Here is a 10730-nt window from a genome sequence, read left to right as displayed (position 1 = left end):
GGACAGCACAGGACTATAAGGGACCACCCATCTGTTGTCGATATGTACTCCTTTGATGTTAATTGTATGACCTCCATCAGCAGGTGCGCGCCGGCGGTACTGAGGGTAACCATCTTCTCCGGTCTGAGTTTGTGAGATGAACGGACGCGGGTACTTCTTAGTGCATATTCTGTTGCTCATGCAGGGCGAGTTGATATTATGAGGTCCACATGGGCCGTGAATCATGTTGGATTTTACTATTTTGTGGAGGGCAGGGTCAGTCTGTGGATCAGGAATTTCTGTGTTGATCGATGAGAGCTGGTTTAATCCTATCCTTTAGCCACAATAGAATGTGTGCATGGGGAATACCTCGCTTTTGCCACTCTATGGTGTACATGTAGCAATTTGTACAGCCGAAAATGTTACTCTTCGTGAGCAAGTCTATCATTTTGCGGATCTTGAGATGAAATACACGACTGATAAGGTCGTGGCGATCGTGAGGTTTTTGACGTGGAAGGAGAATTTCAGAGATCTCAGGCCATTTAGGATTGCAAGTAAATGTGATGAATAAGTCAGGGCGGCCATAACGACGAACATATGTCATTGCGTCTTGTGTACGCTCGTGCATATAGCGAGGTCCTCCAGTGAAGGATTATGGTAATATCACTGCTTGACCAAGTTCTGTTAAATCAGTGTCGTTTTGTCAATAGCATCTTTTAAGTGAACGTAATTTTCAGCCTGTAGTAGTTTTTTGATTTAGTCTGATATAATTTAGTCTTTCGGATTCAATTTTTGCGTACATATCAACTAAAAACTGATTTAATAAAGTTCGGAAGAAAAGGATATTATTAACATGATGTTGTCTGATCATAAGCCGGTATGAATAGAAGTTTGCTGCAGAGACGGTTTTGTTCATAGGTAACTTACTGGCAGCATGAACTTGAGGTATAGACACAGAATAGCCGTCTTCACCATAGCAGAACATGAGAGGATATTGAAGTGCATCATAGGATCTGTGGGTTTCTTTAATGCGTTGCAGTTTATTGTCTCTGGTTTTCAAGACAATATCTCTATTGTTGAACGTTTGCCCAACGATGACAACTTGATGAACTGTGGGTTTATTAAATCTGCCTTTGTGTGCATGTAATGGTTTTTTGTCTGCATGAATGACAACTTTGAAGTGTTTGTCATCATCTGAAATACTGTCCATTGTGGAGTGGAAGTCCTGGATGTAAGTGTTACAGTCATGGAGCATTTTTTGTAATTGCTTGACCAGGGGCATGTTAAGTCCAGAAAAATTAGCGCAGCGGATTTGTGCTTCCTTTTCATCTTCCCGACGAAATAAATTTGCAAAATTTGTGTTCCTCACTTGGCATAGGTAAAAGACTGCCAATCAAGTGATACACTTGTCCCTGAACTTTAAATGAAGGCATAAAATTTCCCTCAACGATTTGGTTAGCACCAAATGATGTCATTTGAAATGCGCTGTTGTACTTTCAAAGTTGTTCAAGAAATGCTCACTTTGAGGATGTTCGCCATTTAATAGGCCCTCAAGAAGGTGAGGAAGCTTACATAAAGGAGTGAGAGAGACTTTACCACCATTACAGCACAAACCAGGAGACTCGCATTTCCACTTCTTTGCTTGACAATAGTCACAGTGAACATCCATGGATCCAATGTGTACTGTTTTGTCAGACTCATAATGTATGTTTGGGTTGCAAATCCACAATTGGCTTTTTTGAGCCAAACCTGTTGTTTTCGTATGAGCCGCTTTTTATTATTGGGATTGTATCTAGAAAGAGAAGCTCTATTAACTTCTGGATTTGCCTTCGTGTATTTAGTGACAGCGTCTCTATGAACTTGTGGATTCGCTTGCGAGTATTTAGCAACAGCGTCCCTATTAACTTGTGGATGTGATTTGTAGTATTTAGCTTAAAGCGTCCCTATTAACTTGTGGATGTGCTTGTGAGTATTTAGCGACAACGTCCATATGAATTTGTGGATTTTTCTGTGAGTATTTGGCGGCAGCTGCACGAAGTTGATTCCGTCTAGCTGTATGAGAAAATCTACCACGACGTCTGATACGCCTCCTTTTTACTGTGTTGTCACAGCTTGGATTGCCGCTGTCATAATCAGCTGGATTTGTGTTGAAGTGACATTCAGCATGTGTCAATCGATGTAAACATACAACCGCTTCATCAATAACTTCGATCCAGCTTTTGAGAGTTGAAATATTCATAAACATCAAAGTGTCCACTACTCAAATTGTCACCTGTGAATCTAAGATGTTTAAGAGGCATTGACGGTTGTCAAAAGGTGTAAAATATTTGGCCATTTCGAACACTTGAAAGCGACAACCAAACAATTGAGCGGCAGCCATCAACTCACATGCAGAACCATAGGTGAAGGGCTTAAGCATTTCACTCTTCTAGTGCTCCTGTGTAGTATAATTATCTCCTGTACCATCATCAGTCCACACTTTGAACTTCTCCCAGTCATTTAATACATAAGACAAAATGTCCTTGGGTATCAAAGGTGAGCCTGATATGTCCGTGCAATATGTAACACAGAGAATGGAAAAGGCAGGCGCCATCTCCGGCATGGATACTACTCGGTAAGTGATAGTTCTTTGATTGGTGGTGATCACGTCGATAGACATTTTAATAGGGTACAGTTGGAAGAATAAAGGGAATGGATACTTGATCAGTAAACACAGTATAAAATATCTACACAATAACTATAGCAATCGTAATAAACGAACAATTAAACAGCAGAGAACCCGTGGATTAAGTAAAAGGCTGCTTATTTGGCGAAGCAAGGAAAACCACTACTCTTTTTTATTTTATCAGTCTTCCTCTCGCCCGCCCACCTCCACATACTCTTTCCTTTTGAACTGCATCTCCGCCCCCGCTATTAGAATGTACAGCCCCACTCGCCCACCCACCTCTCCATACTCCTTACTACAGTATTAAGCTGCTCCACCCTGCTATTACCATGTACACCCCCTCAAAAGCCCACCTCCCCATACTCATTGCTTGTGAACTCCGGCCCTCATCCCTCTATTAGCACATCAAGTGATCGGCAACATCCTGTCAAACGCTTCTCCTCGCAACTTGCGATCCTGCTTCTAAAATATTTGCCCACCCACCTGCTCGTCCCTTGCCATCTCTGCAGATCATTAAAGCTGCCTGTGCCTGTAGATCTGTGGCTGTCATCTCACAATGTCATGCAAGATGACTAAATTAGCCGCTAGGGAGAACACTGCAATTGAGATCGCAGGACAGTTTACTCTTACGTATGTAAGAAGAATACACAAATGTAAAACAACAACAACTTATTCATTGAGGGTGTTGAACTCCATCAAGGCCGTGTCTTCTCGTCTGCTCCTATTTGTGGCTTTCATAGACAGGAAATTAAGGCAGGTGTGCAGTTGGGAGGGGCCTTGGGGTAAAATCGCTGTTTTATGCGGATGGTGTTGTCTTCTTAGCCTCATCTGACTGTGAACTTTGGCAAGCAATCCCATCAGTCAATTACGCTATACATCCATAGACCACAAAGGATTAAATAAGACAATTTGAAAAAAAACTTTACAAAAATAATTTCTTTATTGATTTGTTCACAATGCATGGCACCAATGCTGCATTAAAAATGTAATATTTGGGTAAATGTTCTGATTTGATTCATACAATATTTATATTCAGAATCCTGGGCTTCACCATATATGCATTTGTGGAAACTCCTAATCAGTTTGGCAAAAGCCCTAGTTATATTTCTGAAATAAAACTAACAATGAACAATACTGTTTTCCATTCATTTATTGAATTTGCATAATGCTATACAGGTATTAGGATCATGAAAGCCAGGGTTTATTCTGGCAACAGTAGGCCAAAGGGAGGATGAGGATGAAGAGCAGAGCACCAAAAGAAAGCACAACGTATAAATTCTACACGCTGGTGACCAAAACAGGTTTGAAGCCAGAGCTCTGGGTCTATCCAATGAGCCATAATGCCACTTCATTTGCCACTTCAATCGGCCCAAGAGTGAGTGAATTTGGGTGTAGTATAATGGACTGGCAGCTCCTCTAGCAGTGGCTCCTGGTTTGTGCCCAGTATTGCCAAGATACACTCTTCTTCCCCAGTGACCTTGCATTAGATTTAAAATGGCAAGAAAATGGATAGATTTGATATGAATGTTAAAAATACTGACGTTAATATCATTTACATGCTTCATTTCTTAGGCAGGGATTGTCATCTCAAGATGGCTCCCCATTGGAGATGGCGCCCTGGGCCGACCTTTCCAGGTGGGGATGCTCACGACTGTCGCCTGACTCGCTCATTCCAGGTGAGTTAAAATTCAACTTTTAGGTTTGCTCTCTCTCAAAATACAAAACCTGCAGTGGTATGTGGGGTCCAGGTTTGACCCATATTATATTTTTTCTTTAATTTTGTTTTTTCACCAGGTGTCAGTCTATGGGACTTTGAAAACCTCAAGAAAGACCTCAACATTAAACCCCAGAAGAACACAAAATTCAACATCATCAAGTCAGACTCTTTGGATGAGAAAACCTTCATCCTAAACATGACAGCTTCACTTAAAGCGAGCTTCTTGTGTGGCTTGATTGAGGTTGATGGAGCTGCCAAGTACCTCAATGACAACAAATCATCCAAACGACAGTCCAGGGTCACCCTGTACTACAGCACGACCACCAGAATGGAGCAGCTCAGCATGAGCCACTTAGGGAGGCAGAACGTCGTCTATCCAGAAGTGTTTGAGCAGAAATTGGCCACCCATGTTGTCACGGCCGTGTTGTATGGCGCTCAGGCTTTTTTTGTTTTTGATCAAAACAGTTCAAAAGAGGAGGAGAACCAAGATATTACAGGACAATTAGAAATATTAATTAAAAAATGTATTTCTGTAGATGGAAAAGGAGATTTAAAAATGACAGATGCTGACAAGAAAATTGCTGACCATTTTAACTGCACGTTCTATGGTGATTTTGCCCTTCACCAGAATCCCACAAGCTATCAGGATGCCATGGAGATTTATACAAACTTGCCAAATAAACTTGGGAAAGATGACGAGCTAGCTGTGCCCATCCAGGTCTGGTTGTACCCACTGAAAATCTAAATTTACAGGCTGCTCAGCTGGTGCAAGAGATCAGTGTGGCTCTCGTGTCCAAATCTCAGGAGGTCCTGGAGGAGATAGACGAGCACATCTTGAGGTGTAATGACATCGTGAAAGATGGTGTTGTCAAAAACTTTCCGATAATTAAGGAAAATGCAGAACAATTCAAATCAATGCTTAATCAATATAAATGTATTTTCCAAAAGACCTTGCAAGGGTCTTACGAAATATAAGGGGTGGGGGTGCAAACGAGGAACAGCTGGCAGACATCCTGAAGAAGAAGGAAGAGTCGCCATTTAGCAAGTGTGCTATAACAACATGGCTGAATAAAAGAGAAAAGGAAATCAGTATGATCACAAATGTTTTTAATCAAATTAATGAAATGGAACTTGATATTGTTATAAATGACCTGGATACATTAATTTACAACAATAGTATTAAAAATATTGTCTGCTTGACTTTCACCTCACTCCATGTGTGTCAGTCATACATATCAGTAATGGAACGCTACCTTCAGGCCCCTTCTTGTCAGTTCTCAGATCATCTGTCAGAGCCAAGTGAAGAGTTAATCATCCATAATTTAAGACAGCATTCCCAGCAATTCATTGAGTTTGCTGAAATTAACCAAAGTAGCATGACAACGAGATTTCTTGTTTACTCCATCCCTGATGACAAATCTCCTGGGGTGACAATCTATCTTTATACATCTGGGAGTCTCATCAGCCATAAATTTCAGCTTCCATGTAAACCTGAGCCTCTTGTGACTGATTCTCGAACAGACAACAGCGTAACCCTAAAGTTACAAGTCCAGAAGTTTGAGTCAGAAGGACACAGAGTGGAGTATAAACTACCTGAAGACGAAGATTGGAAGACTGTGGACACAAGATGCACCGTTGAACAGGTTAAAATTACAAAGTTACTTGCTGATACAACATATCAATTCAGACACAGAGCCGTTTGTCAAGTTGGTGTGAGTCAGGCCAGCGACACAATTGAAGAGAAGACACTACCTGTTAAAAACTTAAAGGTAAACTTGCAATAAAACATCAAAGTGAGAAGATTAAAGATGGAAACCCTGGACTTTACCTTTTGCCTTTGAAATCAGAGTTCATGAATAATGAGAACAATATTGCAAAATGCACCTTTGGAAACAGGACATCCAATAAACCTGGAAAAACTATTATGGTCCTCGGAACCACAGGTTCTGTCAAATCTACCCTGATCAACGGAATGGTCAACTACATCTTAGGTGTCCAGAGGGAGGATGACTTCAGGTTCAAATTAATCCATGAAGAAACATCTAAAAGTCAAGCTTCAAGCAAGACATCTGCTGTCACTGCCTATGAAATGAACTATCAGTCTTGGTTTAAGGTCCCATATTCCTTCACTATAATCGACACACCAGGTTTTGGAGTAATTGATCGGGACAAAGAAATCACTGAACAGATATGAGAATGTTTTTCATCTCCACAGGGTGTCCAGCACATTACCGCACTGTGCTTTGTAGTTCAGGCCTCCCAAGCTCGACAGACACGCATTTAGAAGTACGTCTTTGACTCCATTTTATCAATTTTGGGTAAAGACAATACAATACAATACAATACAATACAGTTTATTTTTGTATAGTCCAAAATCACACAGGAAGTGCCGCAATGGGCTTTAACAGGCCCTGCCTTTGACAGCCCCCAGCCTTGACTCTCTGAGAAGACAAGGAAAAACTCCCAATAAAACCTTGTAGGGAAAATGGAAGAAACCTCGGAAAGGCAGTTCAAAGAGAGACCCCTTTCCAGGTAGGTTGGGCGTGCAGTAGGTGTCAAAAGTAGGGGGTCAATACAATACAATATACACAACAGAACAATTCCTTAAGACAGCATAATAAAAATTTTAGAATTACGGTTTAACAGTAGATGATATGACATAATTAGGTTTCGATATTTTAGAGTCCTGGAGACCTCATCCATCTAGCTGCATCTCCATTTGGCCATGCCACGGCTGAAACATTGCTCCGATGAAAGGACCCTCTTTCCCATGATTCCTGTGATCCTCCATCAGGGATGACTTTACCATAGGCAGGCAAACAACTTGGCAGGTGGGCCGTGGCACCAATGGCCACATTTGGGTACCGAGAAAAGAAACAGAATAGGTGAGGGTTAGTATTCAAATATAATTATCATGTTACTTATGTTATAGTGCTAATGACTAACAACAGAGATGCAGTCTGTACAGTTAATCAGCAGCTCTAGTCAGGATATGCTAAACTGAAGTAGTGAGTCTTCAGCCGGGATTTAAAGGCTGAGACTGAAGGGGCATCTCTTATGGAAGCAGGAAGACCATTCCACAGTTTAGGGGCCCTGTAACTAAAAGCTCGACCTCCCACTGTTATTTTATTAATCCTTGGAATCCTAAGCAGACCGGCATCTTGAGATCTTAATGTGCGCTCAGGTTTGTAAGTCATGATAAGTTCAGACAAGTAAGCTGGACCTTGGCCATTTAATGCTTTATATGTTAAAAGGAGGATTTTGAAATCTGCCCTAAATTTAACTGGGAGCCAGTGTAAAGATTTAAGAACTGGGGTTATGTGTTCATATTTTCTTGTTCTTGTAATAATTCTTGCAGCGCATTTTGGATTAACTGGAGGCTGTATAGAGAACAGTTTGAACAGCCAGTGAACACCGCATTGCAGTAGTCAATCCTACTAGAGATAAATGCATGAATTAATTTCTCACAATCCTGTTTATTTAGAAAGCGCCTTAATTTCCTAATATTTTTAAGATGGAAAAAACAGGTTTTGGACGACTTTGTAATATGCGCTTTAAATGACATGCTAGAGTCAAAGATAACTCCTAGATTGCGGGCTGATTCAGTAAAATTAATTGGGATTCCAACTGAGTTAAATGACGACAAAATATTGCTGTGATCAGCGTCATTCCCTCCAACAATTAACATCTCTGTTTTATCTGTATTTAAAGACAAGTAGTTCTCATTCATCCATTCCTTTAATTCACTAACACAACTAATTAAAGACAACATCGGAGAAACTTCATTTGATTTAAATGAAAGGTATAACTGGGTGTCATCTGCATACGAGTGAAAATTAACATTATGTTTCCTAATGAGAGATCCCAGTGGAAGCATGTAAAGTGAAAACAGTAAAGGTCCCAGTACTGAGCCTGGGGACACCATATTCAACTTCTGTGTATAATGATGGAGTACTGTCAGCACATTTCTGTACATACTGGAATCGATTTGATAAATAAGAATTGAACCAAGCGAGCACGGGGCCTGTAAGCCCAACATCGTTTTCTAGCCTGTGCAGTAAAATAGAATGGTCAATGGTGTCAAACGCTGCACTTAAGTCCAACAACATAATTACAGTGGAATTTCCTTCATCAGAGGATATCAGAATGTCATTTACAACCCGTGTTAGTGCCGTTTCTGTACTATGACCAGTGCGAAAGCCAGACTGGAATTTCTCAAATAAATTGTAATGCGTAAGGTGTGACTGAAGCTGACTGGCGACTACTTTCTCTAGTATTTTAGAGAGAAATGGTAAATTTGAAATAGGCCTATAGTTATTTAGTATGTGTGGGTCTAGGTCTGACTTTTTAAGTAATGGTTTAATGACTGACACTTTTAGTGCATCAGGTACTGTGCCATGCAATAATGAATTATTGATAATGTTTAGAATTGGTGCTACAAGACATAGCCAGTAACATCCTAGTCCTGATCACATTTGCAGATGGACAGCGTCCACCAGTTCTGGATGCCATCACGGAGTCTAACATACCATTCCAAAAAGATGACAAAGGCAGCCCTTTATTTTTCAAATTTAATAATTCGGCCCTTTTTGCTAATAATGATGACACTAATAGCAGTGATGGTCTGATGTTTGACAAAATGTTTTGGGACATGGGTGCAAAGAGCATGGAGAAGTTTTTAATTCCTTAGAGGAGATGGATGACAAAAGTTTAGCACTAACAAATGAGGTTCTTAAAAGCGCGGCGCTTGGAGACAGTAGTGGAAGGATTGCAATCTCAGATTAAAGCAGGATTGAATAAACTTGAAGAAATGAGACAAACCCGTGACATTTTAAATAAACACATTACTGATATAGAGAGCAACAACGACTTTGAGTATGAAGTGGAGGAAACTGTGACAAAAAGAGAGGATTAATACAACATACGAGGAAAGTAAAAGAAAAGTTTTACTTTTTGGTAAAGGTGAAAAATGATTGAATGTTGTCTTACTATATTGATGAAGTTTTACAATCACCACAATTTAGAATAAACTCATTTACCTGATAAAAACTAGGAGGCTCTGCCCCTGCTCAATTCGCTCTCACCTCGTGGCTCTGTCATTCGTGATTTGGTAAGCTGATGTGTTGTCAGGTCCATCTATGAAGAATAACCGCTGACAAATTTCACTGAGAATTCATTTTTAAATTGTGTCGAAAACTGCTCTTTGATCATCGCTTAATTGTGAGTACATTTCCCAATATCATTTTCCATGGCCTTCCACAGTTAAATCTTCATCTGCTGTTATCTCTTTCTTTACCTCAGATTCATCCATTTCTTCTGGAAGATCAAATTGCTGCACCATTAAATGTCCTGCTTGTAACAATTCTTTGATGATCGAAAGAGCCGTTTGTTCATTCGACTTTTCAGATAATGGTCCTTTGAATGCTTACCACAATTTTAAAGCATCAACTTCCCCCGTCATAATTACATGAAGAAGTGTCTTGATTTGTCAGGCATCATTATGGAAGTGGTATCAGACATAATTTTGAAGATACAGTCGTTTGATTTACATAATCCAGCTGCTCGTGCCGCTTCTTGAAAAGTACCGTAAATAGTCCCATCTAGAGTTAGAACATCACTATACAAAATTGTTCCTTTCAATTCACATAAGAACAATTTTAAATGAAACTACTAAATATCTTTTGCTGATATAATATTTAATCGAACAACATTTTTGCAATTAATTTTCCTTGGAAGCTAAACTCCTTTATGTTTCTCCCACGTGTAATGTTGAGGAATTTGTGCATATGTATATGCTTTTGCATTTATGTCAGTTTTATTAAGTTCAAAATAATCCAATAATTTTGTATTTTTAGTTTTATCTTCCTGTAAAGCTTCAGCTTCTTTGCCTTTTAATTTGAATCATATTCTGACCTGGTAAATTAAATAGTAATAATTCAACAGAATGACTTTGACGGCGCTTTGGCAATTCCATTAAATGTCACCCACTTTCTATTGCACTGACATGCCGAGTATCTAAATATACTTGAACTTCATCCTGAGACTGTGCTTTGGATAAAGTTACACGTACTCTACGTGACCTTTATGAATGTACTTGTAGATGTACTTAATACTCATAACCGATGCACTATACTCGACATTAATATGACAATCAAATCGCTTGAGCAAATGCAGGTTATACAGTACAATCACTGATTTATCGATCATCACAATTTTATCATATTTCTTTCTGTGATAAGTGTGTTGTTTGTGACGATTATCTCTGTGACAATAACCAGGAAAGCCAGCCTTAGTTATATTTGTTGAATTAACGAAAGCTTTAGGATATTTCTTTAAACACTTTTTTTCTTTTGAGTCCCAAAATACTGA

The 10730-nt window shown here is 39.6% G+C and overlaps 1 pseudogene; it reads left to right on the top strand.

The window, feature by feature from the left end:
- Positions 1-4253: 4253 nt before the first annotated feature.
- On the top strand, positions 4254-6748 carry LOC120521054 (annotated as a pseudogene).
- Positions 6749-10730: the final 3982 nt, after the last annotated feature.

This window comes from Polypterus senegalus, unplaced genomic scaffold, assembly GCF_016835505.1.
Source record: "Polypterus senegalus isolate Bchr_013 unplaced genomic scaffold, ASM1683550v1 scaffold_5667, whole genome shotgun sequence".
NCBI lineage: Eukaryota > Metazoa > Chordata > Cladistia > Polypteriformes > Polypteridae > Polypterus > Polypterus senegalus.
Note: the sequence above shows the minus strand (reverse complement) of the source record. Positions and strands in the feature narration are given on the sequence as shown.